The sequence below is a fragment of the Cydia pomonella genome, chromosome 9 (genome assembly GCF_033807575.1).
Source record: "Cydia pomonella isolate Wapato2018A chromosome 9, ilCydPomo1, whole genome shotgun sequence".
NCBI lineage: Eukaryota > Metazoa > Arthropoda > Insecta > Lepidoptera > Tortricidae > Cydia > Cydia pomonella.
Genome location: NC_084711.1, coordinates 19,033,487 through 19,059,390, shown reverse-complemented (window position 1 = coordinate 19,059,390; position 25,904 = coordinate 19,033,487). Strand labels below are relative to the sequence as shown.

Below are 25,904 nucleotides of genomic sequence, written 5' to 3'. Positions count from 1 at the left end.
TAAATTCCCATTTTATTTCCGACATAAACTTAGCGATCGCTCCGAACGCTGTAAAAATACAATCTTAGATGTATTTTATCGATTCATGTTCTTTTCCATATTCAATGAAGATACGTATACATGACAGGTTTAAAATCGGCCACATAAAATATGGAGAGGAAGTGATCTTGGCAAACAAAATCAAAAATTACGAGTTCAAATATCTCATTTAAATGCGCTGTCGGGTACCCGCATGAAAAACAAAACACGGGGCAGGTGCAAAACGCAGAAGTAAAAACAAACAACGAACCGCGCAGAGCCGAGGAGCACGGTGAGCCCTTGCATTTTTTATCTAACAACAATCGAGCGGCGGGCGACCGGGCGTGGGCCGCGGCGCGGCGCGGGCGCAGCGCATCACAAATTATGTGCGAGCCCTAATCACCGGATGCGGGACTCGCCCGCACGTTTTATGCGAAATAATCGAAGCCACCGAATTGCCAGTTAATTGGAGGAACACGGCCATAAATTTCGCGGAAGCAAATTGATTCTGCAACGCATCCCGGATCAGTCCTGCCGAGCATTACCATATTTTGATTGGCTTAATATATGAGACGGGTTAGCTCCCTGCTCGATTAACTGCTCCTGGCGATCATAAATATTAAATAATGTGTATAATCGGAGATGCAACTACCGCATGTTTATTATAATTCATGTCTTATAAGAAATCTCTAATGATAGTTGTTGTAGAATCGTGATAATGACCTAGCCAAACAGATGCAGATAACAAATCCCAAAGTCCAAAATGATATATCGAAATTGCGGTATAATCACTAGTTCGTTTCCGTTTTGAAACAGTTACCCAAAGACAACAGTTCGAGATCGATAGCTCCCATTAGTTTTTTGTTCCACAGCATTTGGAAGAAGTCATGAGCACGTATGCAGCCCTACTTTTTTAATGACAGTCATTTCCTTTAGGGTGCTTATCGGGTAATCACGATTAACCAGCACGGAGTTAACTCTAATGATGATTAGTGTAACAGACTAGTGAGATTTACAGCCGCTAAGAAAAGGGCGGGACTTTCTAATTGCATGTGTTCAATTTACAAAACATGGCTTAAATTCAATACAACTGTTAAAAGAATTCAATTATATTACGAAATATTATTTTTCCATTTCCTGCTTCCATTATCATGATATACATGACAAAAAAGCGAAGACTCGAAATACTTGTAAGTAATTCGGATGCAACGCGTTACCATGGCACTCGTTTGGGTTACCATGGCGACACACTAATAATATTAGTCTAATACCTTTCAAGAAATGGGCCCCTGGTCTCCCAACTATCAGTCACTGTCACTGTCAGCATTGATAGCAACTTTCATATCAACTTATAATTTATAATATGAAATTCCTTGTGCAAAAAGCTCGTCTCGGCGTTTGCACATTTTTTTAGTGCCCCGTACAACCCGAACTTTATTTACGGAGCACTTATAATTATGATCACTTCAGTATTTCTTGTAAAGTATACCTAAAGCTTTATATTAAGGTGGCGTAGGTTCAGAGAGCGGGGTTTTAAATGTATAAAGGTTGCCAAAAATTTAATAAGTAATGTTGAGGATTTTCTCTAGGGACTTGAAGCGATCCGAATCCAGATTTTTTGACTTTCGCTCGATAGAAAAAAAATAGGTCTAAAACTAAAAAAAATTGTATCAAATTATGCGCAAAGCTAAAAAAATTAAATTCCTTCTAAAAATGCGCATTTTTAGGTTTGAGGGTACTCAACGATGACGTTTCTTGTTTATAACATACAACCAATTGAAATTCAAAAACCTGCCAATGCCGTGCACGCACATTCATCTCGCTCACGCATACGCTCAGTGAGAGTGAGAAAAGAATTTATTTGGAACTAAATCATCCAACCGGAATTACGTAGAAGCGTTCCGAAACAAACTTACGTTACCCACATCTGCAAGTTAAGTTGATGAACCGAATTCGTGACGAGGCACTGACGACAGCGGTGACACAGAGCTATTTCCGTCGGTGACGCAACGTCCGAGTTCCGCAGGATATGGGAGATACGTCGAGATGAGACGAGGAAACGGGATTTGCGATATGGTCTCGGATGGGGGTGTTCGCGGCTTTGTTTCATGGTAGGTGTGATAATGTTTGTGTGACAATGACAAATGAACACAGCATCAGCATTCGGACTGTGCGACTGTGCTCTACTCAAACATTCACTGTTTCTTTTCTAGAGAGACGTACTCGTAAAACCAGGAAATTAGAAGGGAACAAAAGAATATACTTGTGTTTAAAATTTTGCTCGTCTCTAATATTAGGTACTCAAAATATACTTGTGTTTAAAATTTTGCTCGTCACGTGCCTTGGCTACAGCTAGGTACAGCCAGTGGCGGATTTGCAGTCTTGGCCATCATAAGCCCCAGGCCCAGTAGTAACTAACCCCCTTTCTCAGCACCCATCACATAGACTGCCGCCTAATGTCTTGCCGCCCTTTGCCCGGGCCTACTGGGCCTTAGGGTAAATCCGGCACTGGGTACAGTACAGTACAGCTAGGCTGTAGCAAAAAATACTCAGGGTCTCAGATTTGGAATTCGTACATTTTCGAATAATTTAACATAAGAAACGAAGAAAGGTTTATCTACGCCCATAGTTGGGCAAATGTCCAGCAGACAGGAGGTTCCCGATCTTTCAACATGGTTCATGTCTTGTATGTAACGCATCGTTACACGAAAAACCCTGTTTGCCCACTCTATTCCTAGAACCCGCTGACGATTATGAGAAAAAATTAGTTCGTAGACCACTTCCGCTCGTTTCACAGACAAATGGTGATCCACTTAATATCGAATAAAATATAGTGTCTAAAATATAGAGGAAACATCTGTTTACAGCTTCCTCGATGGATAAGAAGAAAAAATATTTTTGCGATGATGTAAACTCAAATCTAGTAACAAATGTTACTCACAGAAAATTTACTAAGAAAATCATTCAGTCTAAAGTTGTTTCACATGGTGTTAATCAGGCCCCTCTGAGAAACTTTACGCTTCAGTTAGCAGGTTCTAATATTCTACTAAAAGAACGTATTCCCTAATAAATTAAGTAGAAAAATGCGTCTTTATAAATTATAGTACGGTAAAGCAGTATGTGTCAGCGGTCAGCGTCAGCACTCCGTTCCTCAGTTGTTTGACGGAAGCCAATAGTTAAACTAAACTACGGTCATTCCTCGACCCCTATTCGACGCATCTGTCCTCCTACGCTCTGTTTTAACCACGTTTTTGTACGGACTGATGTCTTTTTAAGTGGAACTCTTGATTTCACACGCGAGGTGATCTTTATCTTGTTACTGACACCCCGTAAGTACGTATGGGATGCTGATGTTACCGAGAATCATTTTACAGATGCGAGGTTGAAAGTAGATAGTATACATTACAAATAAACTGATAACTTGCACCTGTTAGTTAGTCTCTGTTTATCGATACAAGATATAATTTTGCCTGTTTTGTGGAAAAAATAGCATAATGATACCATCTTATTTGTCACTAAATATTATGTCTAATTTCTATGAAAATATGCCGTTTAATATGACACTCTCTCACTTTGTTCTACATATTCAAGTTGGTGAAATGTTAGCTTAGACGTACTTTACCATCTTATTTGTCTTCGTTGATAGATTTAAATTAGTATTTCATCCTACTAATCAACACATCGTCTACCGTCTGTAACCATCTGTTAATCTCTGTTGCCTGCGATCAACAAGATAATCGTAAAAAAAAACAACCATTCTAAAGGTAATTCCATCCGTAAATGAGTCCGTCTGCTGCGAACGCTTAGCTGTATCCGCCTTAAAATAGCCGAAATTACACTGTAAGTCAGGAAGCGGGTGTTTAACGGGCGCTGACGACGGACCCCCATTTAGTGGGATGACAACTTGACAGTTTCACGATTGCGGTCTGGAGATGTTGACGGCTGTAAAGCTTTGTTTCTAAGTTCACACGGTGAGCTTTCAACGAATTAACAGCCCTCCGAGCTGTCGACGGAGAACAGACAGACTATTCCCAAGCTTATTTAACTCGCGAGCCATAAATACGTTCATTCAGTCCTGCGGTATCGTAAACCGGTCGAATGCAAATGCATTTTAAATTCCTCTCCTTTCATTCAAGGATCCATTAAGGACCGGTTAATTTTACGAGTGGAGACCACTTAAAATTCTACCATTCGGGCTACAAATCGCAGCGGAAATTGGAAGTTAAGCACAATACGGTGACCAAGTCGTCCATTAGCACCTCCCAGAGATAACGCCGCGACACTTATCGCTTCCAAAGTCAATACTAATGATGGATGTGTTTTACGAGGTAATAAGGAAACAGCTCAGCCTGGCTTTGTAACGTGGATTTACAGATGCCGTAAAGCATAAATCTTTGTTGTCCTTATCGAGCGAGCTCACCTGCCGAACATCTCGATATTACGAGTAAAGTCCTAGTTACGTAGATAACTATACGAAGTGTAGTTCACATAATATTATTATTTCCTGGTAATTCGCTTCTCTGACTAACCTATCAATGTATAATGACTATGAATGAGTTTTCTTGACCTTCAGTCTTCTTGATTTTTTCCACATAGTACGTAGATATGTAAATCCGGCATGACTCATTAGCCATTAGACAACTGTTAATTTCATTGCTTACCAGGCGGTTGCCTCAGGCCCATTATAAGTGCGATCTCGAGATCTGTAATAACAATTCGTAACCGGAGATGACACTTACTGTCTCAGCTAACACTCGGTAAACGATATGAAGAAGGCTGCTAATCGTAATTCAAGAACGCACGCGCAGCCGCGGCGGCCACGCGCGAGTATTGCGTCGGATTTGATTGATTACTATGACTATTTATTAACTAGCCCATTTACTATGACTATTTATTATTGGACCCGGGTACGTCCTTAAACTACGTCCAAAAGAGAGGTATGGGCATTGTGAATGTCACCTCGCTTTGTGTGGTAGGGCACAGCCAGTGGATGTCATTCCAGATCTAGAGCAGAGCCCAACTGGAGAAGTACCTCCACCTTACAGAAAACAGCAGCCAAATAACACTAGACCCTACTCATAGTGTTGTGTTCCTGCCGGTGAGTAAGGTTGCCAGAGCTCAATGAGGGGGGGGCGAGTTTAGGCTCGGCAACGCGCATGTAACTCCTCTGGAGTTGCAGGCGTACATAGGCTACGGAGGCTGCTTACCATCAGGCGGGCCGTATGCTTGTTTGCCACCGACGTAGTATTAAAAAAAAAGCCGCTAGCTTCAGTCACCTTTCCCCGAGAGAATTTGTACATTAGAAGATACGCATCTTTCTCATTAAAACAATTCAAATTACTACTGGTATGAGTACGAGTATAATGATTTTATTGCCAGAATTAAATTGGTAGCACCAATTTTGGACTTATGTCGTACATAGGTACCTATCTACGTAATTAATTTTCCTGATACTTCGGAAAATATATAAGTAACATTTTCTATAATCCTACCATAGGATACCTGTTATAACGGCTTCGGTAACGGACAGCCAAAGAAAATAATTAACCATGTTCATACTATAAACATTAAACTATGACAGGTAAACGTTTATGGACAAAGAATGACAAAACATTAGGCAGCTGCTTTAGATACATCTGCATAAGGAGCGCTATGACACGACTATTAGATATGGTTCTCACCACATTAGGAGTCAAAACTGGCTGCACTTGCCTATAGCCGATCCTTAATATAGTACAGGGCAGCCTTCCCTATAAGGCCATCGATGGCGAGGCCTGTTACGCCATATATGGCGAAGAGTCGAGTCGACACCTAAATCGAACACTTCCATTCGATGGCTTTATTTTATCAATGGAAAAATAAAGCTGCTAAGCTTGTAGGCGGTAAGTCGCTCCGTCAGCCATTATCACCAAGCCTCGGTACTCAATTACGTCGGTAGTAATAGCCCATTTAACTGTCAATTAGCGATGACTGATCAGAGCCACTGATAACAGTATCCTGATAGAAGATTGCGGACACTTTTACGAAACAATAACGCTCCAATGATTTTTGTAGCCGAATAAAGCACCGATACTTTCGAAATGATTGGCTTAAATATTCCACCTACTTATATCGACAAGGCGACAGGGCGGAGACGCCTTTGGATATTTCCGAATGAAAATCGTATTAGGTTAGGGTCGTCGAACTTTCTGCTTACAATGATTCTGTGTTGGTTGCGGTTTCGTTATCGTTTTGCAACTCGCTGACACGTAGCTACGGTCCATTCATGACTCGAGCTGGAGGGGGCTGGTTCATTGATATTGCGCGCGAGCGGCGAATCCGACCTCGTTGCGGCCGCGAAATGCAATCGTAGATATATTCCGTTCCGTATTACATTGCGATGCAAGAAGTAGGTGTCTATAGTTAGCAAAAAGTGCAGACAAATGTGTCTCAAACGGTATCTCATCAAGTCGATAAAAACACTAATTAAGTGCATGGCAATCATAATTATAACAGAAGCCAATCTCCCTTTAAAAGCAGTACGAAAAGTGACCAGATGTCTCATTTCTTTCCACCTGATGACCTTACCTTACCTAATCAAAAATATTCGGGCAAGCCCTCTTCTTTTCATAACAGAAATAGTGTGCAGATTATTTCAATCACTAGTATTTTAGTAGCTTCATTTCAACAGAAAATAACGTTGTAAAACCAAAATGAAGTCACATTAAAACAATTTAGCTATTGTAACCGGTCGTACCAACATCATTCTACTCTCTCTATTCATAGACAATCCGATATGACACGCGATAGATATAGGGATCCATTTCACGCCTCCAAACTGGTTTGCCGGAATGCGCCCAAATGAGACATAAGCAGGTGACAACTAAACCATAAGATTAGCCAGCAGATTAGGTAATAAAATAAACAAGTGAATTGGGCTAGTTAATATTTGCGAACACCCACATCCGCCAACCTGTGGTCAGGCTGATAGTCAATAGACAACAACTCCCACGGCTAGGTACACTTACCGAGTTGCCATGAACATGTACTAAAATAATTAGGCGTGTAGACGCCGAATAGTGAAGTTTTGTTTTCTTATCAAGAAAGTATCACCATGTTGACAATAGCATGTAAGTATAAGCGGTATTTCAGAAACTACTGTTTGTCGCATCGCCTAGTTGTCTTTAGCAAGAACGCGTAGAGTGCATTTGCTTGAGTAATGTGCAGGCTTTATGAAATATGCATTTATGCAAATTGGCGCAGAGAACATGGCGCTACTAATGGAAAACAGATGTCAGGTACAGAGGCTCAAGGGAGGCAAGTGCGTGCGCGAAAGCAAGGAAATGCACACACAGCACATACAATAGTTACAGTAAAAAGCACATGCTAAGAAAATAGAAGACAATGATTCTCAGAGAAACGGTTGCGTGCTATTGTATTTGCCAATCATAAATTAGTTTATTTATAATCTTAACGTTAGTCCTCACTGAATACATATACTTAAAATATATTTACTCCACATACAAACGTATTTTTTAAACCTGTGTCTACCCACCTTCTACCCACGATAATTTGTAAACTAAAATCGTAACTTTGATGCTCCTCGAGGCAATAATTTAAACAGTGATACGGAATAATACCCTGTTTATGTCGTTATAAATTGTCCATAATGTCCATGCAAAAACATGACGAAAATGTCGCTATATTTCGCACTTCGGTACGTCCGGCGCGTGGGTGAGGTACCTATATAACTATGTGACATGACGTTCGCAGTCTCTTTGCCTGATATCTAGATTCTAGACGTTGGATGACTACTTTAACATGGTACACATACGTCAAGAGGCAAGCTACTTGTAAACATATTTGACAGTAATATTTGAAAGATGCGAGTACATTTTTTGATCTTAAGATTTCTTCCCATCAAGTTAGACTTGAGTCAAATGCTTTAAAGATAACGTAAATTACGGTAAATAAACATAATTATGGCGTGAGGTTGTAACATCGACGTAGGTAGTATGTTATGGTAGGACTACCCCATTACCCATACCGGAGCTACTTATAATTTTGCAAGTGAGAAATTCCACGAGCTCATTAGACATTCTGGAGGCGTATTGCTTTCAATGCGTTAATATTGGCACGCACATGGAATCGGGGACCGGCTCCGCAATGCTAAAGAATTGGTAACTACTTCACATCAGACAAGAACCGGGACGAACGACCTCCATGTCTGCAAAACGAATACAAATGCCCAATTGGTCGGCGACTGCGATAACATCCATATAAAATATTGTTTCAAGCTTTGGAACTTCGTGACCCTATCCGAGCACTGTACCCCTAGTGTAACTTTGATCGACATCATAACGTGACGAACGCGTTTGCGTTAAGTCTCATTTTGTATAGGATTTTGAGGTTCCAAAACGTCCCGCTTGGCGCGCTCTTTCGAAATCCAATACAAAATGAGACTAAACGCAAACGCGTACGTCACGTTTGGAAATCGAATTTATTTACACTAGGGGTACTGATCGTTAAACGTACCTATCTCTTCGCAAGAAACTATCGCAGCAAATAATAAAACCGAAACGGACGGTGCGTGTGATTTGATTAACTTATGAATCGCATTAATTTGCCGGCGGCCATTTCAACTTCAACCGATCCAAACGAATTATGAACCGGCATTTCAATGGATCAGAATTCCCGCACGTACTTCCTGTACATGTACGAAAATTGAAACATACCTATCGATTTCCATACTCGCCGTTTGAGATCGCATGGCCTTTGACCATGATCAGAGAAATGTCAAAAGTCATCGCTAAGGATTTCCGCTTCGCAGGTAGGTATGTTGTTTGTTCGGTATTTCTCATTATCTTGTCACGAACGCGCTTAGATTATCTCAAATAATTTCGGAACAGCACATTATATCGTGAGAATCTTTGCATATCCACTGACAATGGTTGCGCAAAAACTGTAGTCGGCTAGAACAAATGTACGATTGTGCTGCAGTCCCTCATTAACCGCTTTTTATGTAACAGTGAGAAACGTATAACAAAGCCTATTGTGAAGTTGAAAACGTTATTTTTGGAAAAGACATGCACGCTAATAAGCTTATTATCTGTCTTAATGGACTGATTTCTAGGTATACAATTAACGCTTAATTTTGTTCTAATTAGTCTCAAAACCGATATATCATTAGAAAGCTTTATTAGTAGGTAAGGTAAATTAATTTTCCAGGTGTTTAATTATTAATTATTTCTTAACTTTAAAAAGTATATCTTGGGACTCATCGTTCACATCGGCACTCAATATTTTCCGGTTAACAAGATATCAGGAACCCAGGACCCGTGTATTTATAGAGTTGTAGCGAGCAGGCTGCCCACGTCCTCAACGATGCGACATTCCTGGATAAATCGTTAGATAATGTCGATCGGGATACTTTAGCATTTACTATATTACCGGTACTAATATAATCAAGTCCTGGCGATTAACCTGTCCCGGTTTTATGTTAACTTGTACAAAACTAGTAAAATGGTGAGATCAATTACAGTAAATTTATACAGCATAATATCACTTTGGTAACATTAATTTCTACAGGAAGCTTTTATTAACTTCATGGAACACAAATAGATCGCAAGCATTGAGTGCTAATATTTGTAGCGAATGGTAACGGAGACTGTAGTGTTGTTCCATCGCTTTCCAATCGTATCGCAACAAGCGAACCAATTAAATTGTGATCTCTGATTACGAAATAGCTCTTACAGCTCTTTAGGTGGCATTTATACTGGTCCTTCAGAAGCAAATGCTCAGTAAACGATGAAAATAACCTGCCAGCAATAAGTGGAGCGTTGCATTCCCACCGAGCGGGTACCGCTGCTCAGGCCGCTGTCTACGGAGGGACCGGATCTTTTGGTTCCCGAACCTTCTACTGGAAAACTTCACACCTGCTACGTCTGACATTGCTACGTCAGTCAATGTCACCTTTGATAAAGACTACAATGAGTTAACAAAATTAACTCTACGAGAAATATCATCATTATAATTTTCACACATCGACCATTCCATTTGGCTTTGTCCCAGCAAGGACACAGGAAGGAGGACGTTTGTTTCTGTCTTGATAATTTGTACAAGTCCTTAAGCGCGATAGGACCGCCTACGCGCCAAGCCAATAAAACCAAGTAAACATATTCCTGCACAACTAATTAGAGACAGTGCAAATGCAGTTCGTTTTGCGTTTCCAGCCTATATCCTGTTCCCACGCATCGGCGCGGAAGTTCGTATCGTTCTGTCAGAGCCAGAGCCCTTGCAGTACATTCCCACGTAAGAACCTGCGCGTCCACCCCAGATCAGGTTTGCAATTACGCGCCCGTCAAAAATCCAAAGAGTAATGAAGCTTTTAATATTCTATTCAGACATACTAAAGACCTACCCGGTTATGTTTGCAATGCAGTCGCAACGTGGGATGTTACGATCCGCTGAATGGCAAGAGTTAAAGTTTTCATATATAAAATAAATTAACCTATTCACTCAATAGGCAGGCCTATAAAAATAAAATAAATAAGCCCGGAGCTTACATTCCGTACCCGTTTACAGCCATTGATTAATTAACGAGATAGGGCATTCATTCGCTGCGGGTACGGCGTAGGTATATATGCCTCTCCGATCGCTCGGTACTTCATTATCTTATAAAATGTTTTGGTGGTATACTTAATGCCGGTCTCAAATAATGGCCATGCAATATTGCATTGCATAATATGGATGAATACAGGCCGATGAACGGTAGATATTGTGCTAAACGCTATGCGGGAAAGAATAACGATTTTCAGCCCGATAAGCCTTGCGGATTCTCAGTTTTTATGAGACTTCATACGGACATTTATAAAGACACGTTAACCACTGCGTGTAAGAAAGGAATTAATTACGGGAATTCCTTTGAATTCCACAAATTAATTCAGTACGTGTCAGCAGTTGGTCAAGCGATGATTCAGAAAGGAAACTGGGCGTAGTCGACGTAACCGAATTTGTGAGCCTACACTTTAGAAGGCGAACGGAAAAATGGCCGTTTACCGTTGCGACCGTTCAAATTATTGGAACAAGCGAACCGACTATCGAATGCGTGAACTATAGTTGCAAGGACGCGGGTACAATACGGTGAGTATGATTTACATAGAGTTGTGACCGGATGTGGCACGGGCTACGTTTGTCCTGCTGCATGTATGGCGAGCCCGTATTGTATGGAAGTGTCAAGGCTGACCTTGTTGCTCGAGGGACCACCCAGTGCCGTTTGGACAACGTAGTACTATGCTCAGCCTTATCATATCAACCTTTACAAGTCTGATAATCAATCCATGCAGACTTGATCCCACTTCGCATGGATAATATATTTATGGTTGCGCTTTAAGTTTTATCGGTTATCGTCGTGGGAAAAAACATCCATCAGGTTTCATATATAAAAGCGAAACTGAACTGCTCTCTAATCCACTTCAACTGAATGACCATAAGCACCATAACCGGGTATACCGCGATCAGAACAAGCTGCCTGGATTTCAGTTCAGAAGCAATCTCACGGAACTGTGTCTAAGTTAAAACGCGGGCCTTTGACTGCCATCGCATAAATATTAATAAGGCATCAAGTTTCCAAATTATTAATAATTACGTACCCTACACAATTTCTCGTTAATTTAAATTCATCATCATTTATATTTGACCTTTGGGACACGTTCACATATTTTTTTAGAAAAACCGAAAGTTCCGTGTTTTTGTGCCGTATATTTGTTGGATATTAAACAAATATGTGTAGCAAATAACTCATCATCACGAAATATCATTTGATATTTACCACTAGCTTTTCGGTGAAGGAAAACATCGTGAGGAAACCTGCATACATCTGCGAAGAAATTCAAAGGTGTATGTGAAGTCCCCAATCCGCATTGGGCTAGCGTGGGGACTATAGCCCGAGCCCTCTCGCACATGAGAGGAGGCCTGTGCCCAGCAGTGGGACGTATATAGGCTGAATTATTATTTATTTATTATTATGTGTAGCAATGCCACACAACTATACTTAGTGCCTCACTACTTAAAACAATCTAGTGGAAATAGGCCGAGTGAACTTCGGGGTCTGGCAGGAAAGAACTGAGGATAATAAGGATGTAAGAGTCAGACCAAGGTTAGTCTGCAGCGATTTTTACAGCACATACGTGGAAGTGTTATCTCCCCACCTCCGACCCTACGGCAGACCAAAAAAGCGATCGCTCGATGCTCGATGTCGTGAAAACAGATATGAGCGTAAACGGGCTCACACGACAGGACGCCCAGGATCACGCAAAGTGGAGGAAATCAAGTAGGAAAGCGGACCCTGGCAAAGGCCGGGATAATGCTATACTCTGTATCTTTAGATATTTAAATAAAAGTAAACAAACAATTTGTACATTTACAGGTAGTTTTAACAATTATTGGTTAACCAACCAAATACAAAACCGCCTGGATCTGTCACTGAACGACCTGACTTTATCCTACATTATTTAATCATGTAATGCGGCGGAGCCATTTGAGGGTAAGTTTTATTTAAATAACTAAAGATGCAGAGAAGGTAGAAGAAGATACGTGGAAGTGCCATTTAAAATGTCAAACTTCTATGAAATTATGACGTTTAAATAACACTAGCACGACTGTGCTTTAAAAATCGCTGCAGAGTTGTCTTGGTTTCACTCTAGCTCTGTCATTTAATTAATTGTAAACGTTTCTTTGAAGAGACGAAATGATTTAATTGTATTTGGCGGATCTTGTCTCTTTTGTAAATAAACTTTAAATGTACCTTATTGTAATTACAGATCTTTATGGTAACGATTTTTGATACACTAACGTAACTTATTTAATAGGGCTCATTGTTACTCTTTGCCAAGAGAACCCTCTACATTATTCAAAAGGCGGGCTATGCCAAGTAATTCCTAGACAAACATTTCAATAGGTTTGCAATAGCTCTATCTAGCGCAGACATCTAGGCATCAATTCGGCGCAGCGCAGCGTCACATCCGCCTGACCGCGCGGGCGCACCAATAAGGGCATTGTATGCAAAGCGTTCGCAAACCGAATATTGCGGTAACGGTGGTGCAGGATACCGCTATCCTGAACCCTGTCGAAGTATGGAGACCATTTAGTAACAGGCAGAATACCAGAAACACAACTAGCGACGTTTATGACCACACGAAGAAGATACAAAAAGATAGGCCACAAATGCTACGATTGCGTATTTGCGAGAACTGGAAACCGTTGGGCTGATGAGCAGTTGAGTGAGTTCAAAGACTCTATACTACTAGAGTACCAACGAGATAACATACAAACGAAATGCCTTTAGAAAAAAAATCCTTTTAAATAAACTTAAGTGTGTACCAGATGGCCTGTATGGAAGTATTTCAAATAAAACAAACGCAATAATAAACGGACGAACGTGCCTCTAAAATATGTAGAACTTTTTATAATTTAAAATGTAGATTAATTTATGAACACTGATTAAAGTGATTAATAACCCAGCTGACGGTGGGCTACGTAAACATATCAATTTACACAAACCGGCTCAAAAACTGCGTAGGCGATTGATTGCGTACAATGCGTACACTGTACCCGTTGCATCCGAACCCATTTAACGCATTACTACTTCCGGATGAACATAAATAATAGGATTAAATCACTAAGAACGTAGTAAAGTGACAAAATGCAGCTACATTCAGCAAACGGGTTACATCAAATGTTTTCTCGTTTCTAGCGTAACTTGAAATCGAAACCCGCACAAATTGTGCGTCATCGTAGATGGCACGTATACTGGTCTGTGTCATACAATCTCTCAGATTTGGGAAACTACCATAACAGCTCCATGGGGCATTCTAATCGTTTGCCTGCATCGGGTAAGGCTACAGGGGAAGGTTCAGGCGAAACTGGTATGAGAAACTTATTACTCACTTACTAGCTCAAGCGACTTACTTAAACTACTTAGTCTTGGATTTCGATTTCGACTCGAATTTATGCCAGTTCTCTCGAACCTAATGCAGTCTTTTGCCAGTCATACCAGCGATACCTGGGACGACCAACTAGCACTTATCCTTCTGAATATTATAAGCCATTTTAGCGTAGCCATTCTTTAAACTAGGAAGAGCCTGCGGAGGCGAAAAGCTTGCGTCTCGCCAATATTAGAGAGGGCCACTCCTAAACTTCCATTGGCTCTTCTCACCTGAACCACAATCTTTCCAAGGAATCTTTTGACCACTAACAACTCACTTTTGTCTTTATCTGCCATTCGTATATATCTATATGAGCATCAGCACTAATGAACGCTCTAGGAAGCTTCCTAATAATTAATTATGCTTTGTAGTTATGAATTTTAAGGTCACAGTTAAACTAGTTCACCAGAGAACTCATGTCACCTGTGTCCACGCAACCAAAGGGAATGGAAGGCCTGAAATCACACAGCGGAGCGACAATGGTGTTTACACAACGGACACAATGGGTCGGCCCTTTGACTCGCCGCTCATCCGGACTGCCAAAGAACCGGAAGGAATTTTATGGGTATTATTCTCGATCACTACGGATTACGCTGTCAGATTATAATTTTCTGTCAACAATCATATATTTTTAAGTCATTCTCTTCAACTAGGGAATGATAGGCTTTCGAAATACACATGGGATACGCAACGGACAAAACTTAATAGCGAACGTCTTTATTACTTCTCTAGTTTTTGATTAGCAATATAGGGCACGTTAAATATTTAACTGAAGACAATATTCTATTCGAACGGCGCAGCCATCGTGTGAAACAAATCCTGACCGGCACCGGACGTCCGTCTTCGTTATATTCCCGTTGTACATCAAAAGGAATTCGCTTATCAAACAATTTCCAACCTTAAAACTTTAGAAAAAGAGATGGAATTTAAATAATGCGGTTGGGAGCTGCCCTAATACATCTTGTCACTTGAAGAGATGATTAAATTGCAGTGGACAGCGGCGAGGCGGATACGGAAATAAGTCATAGTGTTACAAATTGTGCTGTTGTGCGCGTTAAACTGGCGCTATTCAGAAACGTAAAATATGGTGCCAAGTTGATTCTAATATCAGTGGGCGTTAATACCAACTTAATCTGTCTCTCGTTTCCAATGATTGTGTTGAGGGATTTGAGATAACATATGCCTAGTGGTGAACCCTTAGGTAAAGCAATTTGATGGAAGCGTAAAGTTATATATACCTAACTATTTTCTGTAGTAACAAGTGAGCTATCATCACGGTAAACTGACAATAAAGGCGAAATGGACATTTCTGAACACGATTTGTTTTTTAATCAATGTGTCGGTAACTTTCTATCATGCTTGGAAATAAATGGTGATATGATAGCCTACAAGCCTACAATCTAAGTGCGAAAGGTATTGAAGACATTAAACGGATACGGAAGTGAAATAAGTCGAGTCGAGGCGTTACAAATTACGCTGTTGTGAATGTTCTGAGTCCTTGTTGGGAAACGGATCTGAATTGTGTGCCCACAATTGTGTGTGTGATCTGAATTGTGTGTTAGTTTGTCGCGTCAATCGTTAATGGGATTAAAATGTCTGGTAACATTGAATTTAAATGAAATGGAGACCTCGCATGTAGGACACGACCTACTTACAAAAATAGTAACTTATACATATAAAGCTTTTTAAAACTTTTTTGTTTTTAATACTACGTTGGTGGCAAACAAGCATACGGTCCGCCTAATGGTAAGCATTCTCCGTAGCCTATGTACGCCTGAAACTCCAGAGGAGTTACATGCGCGGTGCCCACCCGAACACCAAACCCCTCGTTGAGCTCTGGCAACCTTAACTTGTGGGCGCTTTGACTTCATATAAAATTTTAGGTATAGTCAGACCAAGCTAAGTTGGCAACGATTTTGATAGCCCAGCCTGTGCAAGTGTTAAGTAAACGTCATAATTTCATATAAGTTTGACGTTAAAAATAACACTTACACTGTCTGGCCTGTCAAAATCGCTGCTTATCTTGGTCTGACTCTAGGTGCCTAAACCTGTTGAGATGTAAAAAATAGTATCCGATCGACGATTCGGTTTCGGTTTCGACCAGTTTCGGCCAAAAAAACATGTTTCGGTCGTAGTCTCGGTTTTGGTTAAAAAACGACGGCACCCTTTCGGCCGGGCCGAAGCTTACGAAATTGTACTTCGTACTATGAAACTAAACTATGTCACAAAGACCAAAAGTTGGGGAACAAGTAGGACAACAATATTAATTTTATTTTTTTATTACTACTATAATTTACCGATTTATGTATACATAAATTAATTGGTTTATTAGAAAACACAATTCCCTAATGAGGGCGCCACTGGACGGTCGACGCAGTCTTGATATGTGTATAAAAGCGGTATTTTGACATTTTTAACAAGTCTGCAAAAGTTTCGGTTTCGGCCGAAAATAGAGCCAAAACCGAACCTTCGGTTTCGGCAAAAAAACATGTTTCGGTCGGACACTAAGTAAAAATAAGCCAGTTAAGCGTTTTATTTGAGCTTTTAGTCGAAAGAAAGATTGAACTCGCGTCTCAATAGATTCTGAAATATTGAAAAGCAGAATCACTTGCTGAGTTTCCTTAGATTTTTAAGAAGAGCCCTTACCAACACGAGGTAGCGAGCGGCCCTAATGCAAATGGTATTGGGGAGAGTCCAACAATACAATTAGTAAAATAGTCAAATGGTGTCTCGGAGCGGTCACTCTGACGTAGGCGTTGCCCACGTTCTATACATTTCCGGCCTTCCAGACAACATCTCTTTAAAAGTTCACAGTGTAATGTTTGAATGCACGGCTATTTGCTTTTAACGTGAGCACGTTTACTTGATACGTCGATTGAGAATATTAAGACTTGTTTCCAATCGATTGAGACTTTTATTTGTGTCGCCTTAACCTTGGGCAGGACTAAGGAACGGACGTGAACGGTCGTAAAACAAATACGGTCCTCGCAGAGACACTACAGACGCGTATAAATATATGGCGAGACCGCAGATATAATATCTAATTAGACGCCGCATGGCCTGTCCCTTCTGCAATGTTTCACGTTCACCTTATGTGAACGTTTCGTCACGTCATTAACGTATAATCAAAGTATTTGGGTGATGGTCAAATTAAGTAATTTATAATAATAGATTTAAAAACAATCACACGGCCCGCCTGATGTTAAGCGGCCACCGTAGTCAATGGGCGCATTTCGATTCGCATCGATTAAAATTTGAACTTAGTCGAAAAAATAAGAGGTTTTAAAACAACTTTATATTCAAAAACGTAAAAACAAACTGCATTGGCTGCATAGCATAACATGCATCTTTGGCAGGTATAGTTCACGACCTTATTGAATTGACATTGTCTTAACGGTGTGTAAATATATTTTTGGAACATTGTCTCAAACGTAAAGATGTTTGAGACAATGTATGTCTGTGGTTGACGATTGACGGCCGATAACTCCTCCGTCAGAACCGGCATCCGGCACCCAAGGTGACACGGTCCATCCTCGCAGATCCGGTCCACGCGCGAAATTATAAACACAATGCAGCCCAAGATCGTGAGAAAGGAAATTATACAAAAACCTGATCGTTAGATACGTATTTCTAGCGAAAGTCATTTAAAACAATTGTTTAAAAAAAATAGAAACAAGGAAATTATTATATATCGGACACATACAAATATAATATACTACAACTAATATTGGAAGGAAAAATTGATGGCCAGAGGGGAAGGGGAAGAAGGAGGTTCATCTGGCTTGTCAAGCCAGATGAACCTGAACGAGAACATTAAAAAATGGACGAATGTGAATAACGCAGCCATACTGGCAAGAATGGCTAATATGGAGAGAGAGATGGCAAAGGTGGTCGCCGACGTTCGTTAAACAAAAGCCTTTAAAAAAATAACTTTTAAATCTCGAGATCCATTATTGCAAAACCAGTCCACGCGCGGCTCATAATTATCACTAAAACAATAGCAACTCGTATCGTGAGAAACAAATTAAACAGAAAAAGATATAATTGAATCATTACACGACAAAAACATATTTCCAACGAAAGTCAAATCAAACCCGTACTTTAAAAACTCTCAGAAATGTGAAACCACTGTTATAAAACCACGTTTAGTAGTTAACGTCCAACTTTATTATGGGTGTTAAGCTTTAAGTGTTAAATCAAGATCTCTGTTTCATCTTAATAATAAAAACGATTACATGATATGACTTTTCATATTAAAAGCTCGTAAATTAATCTGCGAGCTTATCTGGTTATTTAACACCGGTAATATAATCACTGTGTAGTAATGCCGGCGACAGCGGAGTAGGAGTGCTATTCTGATCATGGCTGGCAGTCGACGCTTGGGTGAACGGTGAACCAGTATTGGGTGCTCTCCGATTATCGACGGCCTAGATCCCCGCTTAGGTTAAGCTTCACATTGTATGGCAAGATAGCAATATCTCCATAAAATGCACGCACGCAGAGTCCAGCCAGCATCACCAGAAACCAAGACATATTAAACTCATACGAAAAGATTATTGAAAGAATTGCCAACGGTAGCAGAACAGACGAGGTAGTTCTCCTATATTGGGATAGAGTATAGTTTTATTAGTTTGAGTTAAATCGTGATAAAAAAGCTCTCAAAGAAAATCTTGCAAGTTGCTATTCACTACTCGCTTCTTATGAAATCCCTCAAAGGTATTCTCCAAATACGCAACAACAATGTCAGCAAACAAAAACTGTCATAAATAGTGATCGCGTTCTGATGTTTGGCATTGACTATCTCCAAGCTACCGACTACTAAGAACGAAAGAAGAACCATCAATCCTACCTAATCTTGAGTCGCATTTCAACTCACTCGCGAATCTCGCGATGGGAACACAGTGCCAGATTGTTGTCCATGCGCAGTGGATTGTCGTTAAATTCAATTAGAGCACCACCGGCGCCCGCGCAGTTCACCGACACGGCGCCCACATTCGCCACTTATAAATCCCATTCAATCGATCCTTGGTGATTGACAAATTTCCATGTGGGGGCGGGATTATTGAACAAGTACCGGTTAAGGCACAAGTCTTTGGCATTATCAGTTCATTACCACTGAGATACTACTCAGTTTAATAGTAAAAATATAGTAGTTGTATAATTTTGTAGTTTTTGAAACTTATTGTCATGATTTATTCTGAGTTATAATTTTTTTAGGAGCATTGTCTTTTTCTTTTAAGTTTTGTAATATTGATGACTCTCATTACCCATTTAATTTAAGTTAAATCGAGATTCCTTCAAATTAAGACCCATGCCTATATTTCTCACAGCGTAGGTAAGTCTTCCGGTAGTTTTCTATGCTTTTTGAAATCCACCGTATAGGGACATACACAGGCGTGGGCGACCGAGGGCGGCACCATAGCTCCCTAGAAGCGTTGTTAGCTCTCGAGTTATGGTGTGTAAACCAATAAACTGCGGTCATATCTTACGTTACGACGGCGGTTATACAAGCGGGAAATGCAGCAAAACTTGGATTATGTAAGGAATTCATATACAGCCTGAATAAAGCGAAATCTTTTTCATCACATTATGAAAATAGTTCAGGAAGTTGAATACAAATTGTTGTTTAGAAACAACATTCGAGACATTTAATTTGAAGATTGGCCGGTTTTGTGGCTGGGGCTCCTGGTGATGGACTCTCAATTGGACTGCTCACATTGCCATCGATATAAGCAGCTCATTGCTAGCTTGATGCGAACGTGCCCTTAATATTAGCTTGTCACTTTAATAAATCGGCGAGGCAATCATTAGTATCATTACGTTACGTGTAAGCCTTCTTAAGTAAGCAGGCCGGTACGGAAGCGACCGACGCAACCGCTCATTATGTCGTAGGGCTCCTAGAGATCCGTCATCATTAACTTTTGCCGTCATAGACTATGTAGAAATTGCTGTATATACAAGAGACAGTGGCGATATTTTGTAGATAGATATGTTAATTTTTTAAACGTTTTTATAAAACTGTTTTGCTCTATGTGCTCTACTAGCTATATTGCTGTTTACCTTGTTTTATCAACCAGGGTAAGCTATTTTGCTAGCATTCTTAATAATGAAGTAGGTAGTTCTAAATTAGCTTGCCCTAGATTAAGTTTTCTAATTGATTTACGCACGTTTGAGCTACACCATAACAGAAAACAGGCTGCGAAATACCGAGCGATACTTTCACCGAACCATTCCGAATACAGCTAAGTGCTGCATATGGATGAAAAATATGTCATCGCATTGTTTAGATTAACTTTAAAGCCTAGCTCTCTGGGTCCCGAAGTCCCGACCGGGATCATCTGGACCCCGAGTGGGTCAGCAGTAAAATTATATCATAGAATTGACCCTGTAGAATGTGTTGACAGGGGTAGAGGTAGGCTAAAAAAGAGGGCAGACGACCTAGAGACACATTATGTGGGGGAGGGGGTGAGAGGGGGGGTTAGCCAAGAACCTCACCAAATATCACCAAGGGGGACGGGGGAGTCAAAAAGTAGCCGAAAAAACCTGGCGTGATTTGTGCACAAACCCTAGCGGGGAGCATGCATAAAAATGCGACTAGTGGCGGAAGAAAGGGGAAGCCTTTGCCTAGCAGTGGGCACAAAATATGCTATAGAATACAGAACAGGATAGCCGACGGAGGAAGAGAGTCTGCCAAAACAAAAAGACGCTAGGTCGTCCACTGTGATTTTCCTAGCCTATACTGTTGGCCAAAAACCCCACAATTTTTTTCAAACTCGTCTCTAATTGATTGCAAAGGACGGCCTTTGGCTCTGTAAGGAATGGTCCTTACAGAATATTTACATAAAAAAAACTGACTAGGAAAAATTTCACTCACGAAAATCTAATTAGAGTAGGTAAAGGAATAAATCGATTAAGGCATTCATAAGTTATGGTGGAATAAAGAAACTCACATACAAACATGAACCTTGAAAACAATGCACTCCTTTTTTGGACAGTCATTTTAAAAGAGACTTCTCGATTATAATTTACATAAAGATGGAAGAAATTTTATTAAGAAACAGCCTCGCAATGTTTTAATACCAAATTCTCGGGTTATTGAATTTATCTTATCTGTTTACATTGAAAATCGCGTTTATGGATGTTTGAATATGAATGGCATAATTTAAATTGTGGGATATAAATTACGCTCAGTGTCAGGTGGCCAGTCTTTTGCCATTGCAGTCAATTTTGATAATTTAAGTAGCCACTTATTATAAACTTATGACATTAATAATGATATTCATTTAATTTATCAATCTTGTAAATGTAACTTCTACAAGAAATCAATTTTGATTTATAATTATGCTTATTGCTTACGTGAATGGAACCTTAAAATATTTAAAGATAAGATACCCCTTTATTTAATAGCTGACCTCGCGTGGTAAGAGAAGCAAAGTAAGGACATCTTTAACACAGTTAACTAACCATTCGCAAACCTAGTGGCAGTGAGATAACGTTGATGAAGCCGTAGAAGGCAAGATAGCGTATAAAACAATAAGAGACACAAGTTCCATCAAGTAGCACAATGAACTATTGTCTAAAACGCTCTTATGAGTGTTACATGACTGAAAGTGTGTTTATAGCGTTCGCCTTCCTGCCATGGACCGACGAAAATACCGTTACACCCGCGCAACCGAAATTCATCGATTTACATACGCAAATCATGACGAATTGCCCACAATGCACGTCCATAACGCTTCGTTCCACACAGCCATCCGACTGGCGGAAATGAATCTATTCTGCTTAAAATTAAAGCTTAGTTTTAAATAAAGAATAACTCTAATTCTTAAGACCAATTGGAAATATAAAGCGGTACAGGTTTTGCATTGTCGAAGGTGGTTGAGAGTCTCATTAATATTTCATTTACAGCGGACAGTCCTCGGAATGCATGGTCGTAAAAATCGAATTGGCAGAGCAACCTATAAAATGGAGTCGCAGCAGACATCCTCATAAAAAAGCTGTATGGTAAAGGTATTCTAGACGACGCGCCGACTACTTAACGAGAGGCTTTGCTTTGATGAAATATGAATGACTTTCGCGCGGAAAAGTTTCCGCGCCTTTGTACGAAAATGCTTAAACCATTAACACTCGGAGGCTGTGTCGCTGACGAACATTTAGTTTTAGAGACATAGAAAGCATTCCAAGAAAACTTTACTTTGTATTAATATTGTCCTAGCGGAATAATAGCGAACTACGGATAGCGGAAACATGGACTTTAACAAAAACAAACAAATGCCGCATGGCGAGTCTTAAAAAATGTACACTCGTTAGTGCATCCGGTGAATTACGATTGCGCGTGATGCCTTTTTGTCTCAGTCCGACTCTAAAAAGAAACCGATCAATCGAGCAAGCAGCATAGCACACGGCGAGGAATATCCTGCCGCGGCGGGGGGTAGTGGTGAGGTGGTGGGAGGTGTGCACGCGCAGGCATCCATGAATGGCCCTAACGAACTCGCTGGCCTTGGCGCCCGGCCCTGCGGCCCTTGCGACTAACATGGATACAAATGATCGCTATTAGTTCTTAATTATAGACATCGCATCTATTGATACTGTGCAATGATACGTGGTCATACATAATGTATGATAGAGCTTATATGTAGCGATAAGGCGCCTTAGGAAGTGACAAGTAACATACTACTTATAAGTAGTTAGGTATGGCACCGCAGCAAGTATTATTATGTGTTTTCTAGGGATGTAACCTCTTTAGAACCGCTTCCACTGATGAGAAGGGACAAACTGGATAGTGGATACGATAGTATATTATATAATTTATCCAATCTTTTGTAATCGTTCCTTTAGAAGCAGCAACAAACCTGCAACAATCATGAAGGCACTTCTCAAGGAAGGGAAAAATCTGAAATTCCACGTTGTGCTCGATTCTGCCTAACACACATTCCTGCAAAATTTATGATATAGAAGTCATACAACCCACGGAGCGTTTATAGCCACATCGGTCCACATAACAGGAAACGCTTCAAGTCTTGCACATAATCAACAGTCTATAGGTATACGGCAAACATCTCATTCACGATCCTTTGATTGCGTCTGAATGAGTGACGTGCTCTGTGTATACAATTCGTAGCAGGAAGTGGAACGAGTCCAACCATATCAAGGACGATGGGATTGGAACTGAATTTATAATTCCATTCATAATTTACGTCAGCAAGATTCACATTTCTTAGTAGGATGTTTTGAGAGAGCCTCAAAACATCCTACTAAGAAATGTGAATCTCTCATCTCATCACTCATCTAGCTCATCCTATATCCCCAGTAAAATTTTGCTTGCAATTAAATATTGCGGCCTATTTTCGCTATAACATTATCCGTCAAACACCGTGTATTTGTGTGTAATGAATGTATTCTTTCCTCTGAAAATCTTGATTTCCTTGCTTCATTTCATATTTGTTTAATTTAGTGTGAGTATATACCATGAAAATGACATGCCTCACTGCCCGCACTGTCTATTCAAACTTTTTTCAAAAGGATGCTACGATTTCATCTTACGTAGGTATGTACAGAAGTTTGCTTGCAAAGGTGCTATTAAGCGAATAGTATTGCTGGCTCTACATATTTATATTATGAATGCTCCCGCATAGTTTGTGATATCCATCTCATAAAATCGCTCGCAAATCGCTCAATGCGAGCTCCCAGGAATACATAATATGTGTAAATTTCATCATAACTTTTTGTAAACATAGATTTAGTAAAAATCACAACTTCGATGTTAGACCAATGGGTCTTGTACTTTTATTTTTATGGATTGGTCGTTTGTCTACATTTCTCCCATCGCGGTTTAAAGATTTTACTCCCGATCACGTAGTAGTTGTTAACATTAATTCAAAAGACGTAAACCAACGCAACATGCCGACCTTCGTGGTCGACGGGACCATGGTAACCCACTTAAGCGCGCGTGCCCGCGCGTGCCGCCGAGGGATTACGATGCGAGGTAATGACACCCGCTACAGCTGATGTGCCTATTTACCTACCATTGCCATGATCCTGCTAGGCTAGTACGTATAACTGATGTTAAGATATAAAATTAATACTTTGCTAAATTCTATCTACATTATTGACTGCAAATAACAGAATAACATGTGGATACCTAACACATAGATCAAAAAGGTCAGGAAATTAAGCAAATGAGTAGGGAATAGTAGGGATTACTAGGTAGGTGATGGGCTTTTGTAAAGCTACCTATTTAGTACTACATACGTAGAAGTTGAAAATGCCGCAGAAATAGATTCAGAATTTTCCCTGCTACATTGGTCTCTATGTATTGATTGAATCGCGGGTAAATGCAGCAATTTAAGCAATTGTCTAACCCACGTGTTTCTTTCTTTCTACTCACTACTTGATAACATAAAAAGATGATGAGTAATTTGGGAACTAACGAATATATAACATGTAAATGATGAATGATTGAATTGGCCATAGTCTCTTCAACTGATTTAAAATTGATAGCTATTCGTGGCATAGCAACATCGTTGTGTAGTGATTGTTCTAGTTGGCAAATTATTTCTAAAGCTAAAGTAAACGGTGAACTGCTGAAGGATGAAGCGTGTCGTGTATCGTGTTCCCAGGCGAGGCGCGGAACGTGACGAAGAGCGTGCTGGAACACTGCACTGACACGCCGTAATGCGGATATTACCTAGCTACATAAAATCTACCAACAAGTTACTGCCGTGTATAGTCCAGAATATTTTTTTTAGATAAGATAACAATCATTATCCAAAAAGATTAACTAATATCCTTTTCGAATTGCCTCCGCAAAAAAAAACCGCTAGTCAACATGTAATGTACTAAGAAATTCGTACAAAGTTCTCAGACAAACCAACATTCAAGAGCTATTTCATTGCAGAGTAATCGATCGTGACCCTTTTAAGTTGTCTCTCAGCGAAAAATCTTTCTTTGACGCAGAAGCAACATAACTATTACGGTGCTGTTCTAAAAATATGAGTATCATTCAGACTTTTTACGAAGCTTTTTTCGAAGGGCACGGGGCACTTCGTGATCTATGATTACGGCGGCGTACCGGTTGAAAACTAAATCAAGAACCGAGCGTGAATGCATACCGATTACCTGTGCCTTCATTCCTACCGCTTAACGACCACTGGATAGCGTCACCATCACAAATCACCCAGTATTATACCCGCAGTAACACACGTCGTTCTCCCTTCAGGGAGTTCAGGGACTTATAGTGTATTAAAAAACAAACACGGGAAGAGGTCTTGAACAGGGCGATTGAATGGTTACTGCTGCTTGAGAATAAGCCAGACAGAAAGCGATTACTACCAGTAAGTAGTGGCCTATCTGGGAGACAAAGTACTCGAGAAACAAAATACGTATTGATGAATAAAATTATCTTAAGGAATACCCTCTTAATTTCAATATCCGATGACGCAAAGATAGATTTCGAAGTAACGCTGATCGCCTTACCGGAGTCAAATCTCGCAAAATAAGTGCAATACAAGGCCTGAACTTTGTGAAGTAAATGCCAAAGCCATTATCGTTTTAGGTACCGCTGCAGATCCGTGACAGGCTAACCTGGTTCAGTTAGTACTTTGCCAGTTGTGCGTACTTGTTTTAATGGTGTTTAAAAGCCTTATTCATATTTAAATCATTGTAAAGCTGGTTATATTTCATTACTATGTTAGCGTCTGGAATAGGTACAGAACTCTTGGTTGAGAGAAATCTATATTGTGTTGCTGGACTTGCTGGTGAGAAAGATCACTCGTCAAATTGGTTGGTGGTTAACCTACATTTGGCCCTTACTTAAAATTCAGCTAACCCTCGTATCAAACATTAAAAGGGTCAGCAACGAATGTGACATATCTGCCGTTTCAAGCGTCTATTAGGCTTTGATTTCCGCTATTGTATTTTAAA

At 40.2% G+C, this 25,904-nt stretch overlaps 1 protein-coding gene across 11 annotated transcripts in view; it reads right to left on the bottom strand.

The window, feature by feature from the left end:
* LOC133521606 (E3 ubiquitin-protein ligase HECW2) overlaps positions 1-25,904 on the bottom strand; it is a 143,372-nt gene that overhangs the window by 91,360 nt on the left and 26,108 nt on the right. The gene's annotated exons all lie outside the window — the stretch shown is intronic.